Here is an 834-nt window from a genome sequence, read left to right on the forward strand (position 1 = left end):
TATGTACGTGGAATGGCCAAAAGTGGAAATATGTACAAAATTTGGCACAAAAAATGTATAGACCGGACGAGACCTTGACCTTCGAACGTCATGCTCCAGCTTCGTTGTACTACACTAGGACTGTACTCGATGTTTGAACTCGCGCTGCATGCACTGCGCGTATAAGAAATTAAAAATTTAAAAAACGCAAAATAATCGTAATCGGTAATCTAAACGATTGCTCGATCGTTAGAGTTATCAAATGAGTACTCGATTATTCGGTATAATCGTTTCAGCCCTAGTTATCACCTCTTTGTACTCAACCCGTCAGTGCACCAGAGGACAATACAGTAACATAGCCAGTGGCTGCCAATGGCAAAGTAATCAGAAAATAGGCCACTGCAAAGTGTGGGATATATTTGACCTGCGCCTGCTTTGTGCGTTCTCACTCTGGACCACCATGATTGTCATGGCTGCGCACAAAGACACATGCCTTCCGTTCTTTTCGAAACACAGTGGAGGTTGGATATAACGACCTTGGATATAATGACAAATCGAGTTTAGCGACAAAATTCTGTTACCCAAGTCGTTTTGTAAGTCCTTTCTGTACATTATAGATCGGGTATAACGACCTCGAAAATAACGACAGATCGAATTTACTGACAATTCTTGGTGCCCGAAGACCTGAAAATGCATCGAATATAACAGCTTTCCTCTTGTATCAGGCGGAGTGGCATGCATGGGACATGTCTGTGTCACATACCGGGACCTCTGGGTCACTCCACGCGTGCTGATCATTGCACATTGTCGCCGTAGTGCAGCGGTGTAGTTGCTATGCCTGACCTTTGGCTTGAA

This window comes from Sycon ciliatum, chromosome 8 (genome assembly GCF_964019385.1).
Source record: "Sycon ciliatum chromosome 8, ocSycCili1.1, whole genome shotgun sequence".
Lineage (NCBI taxonomy): Eukaryota > Metazoa > Porifera > Calcarea > Leucosolenida > Sycettidae > Sycon > Sycon ciliatum.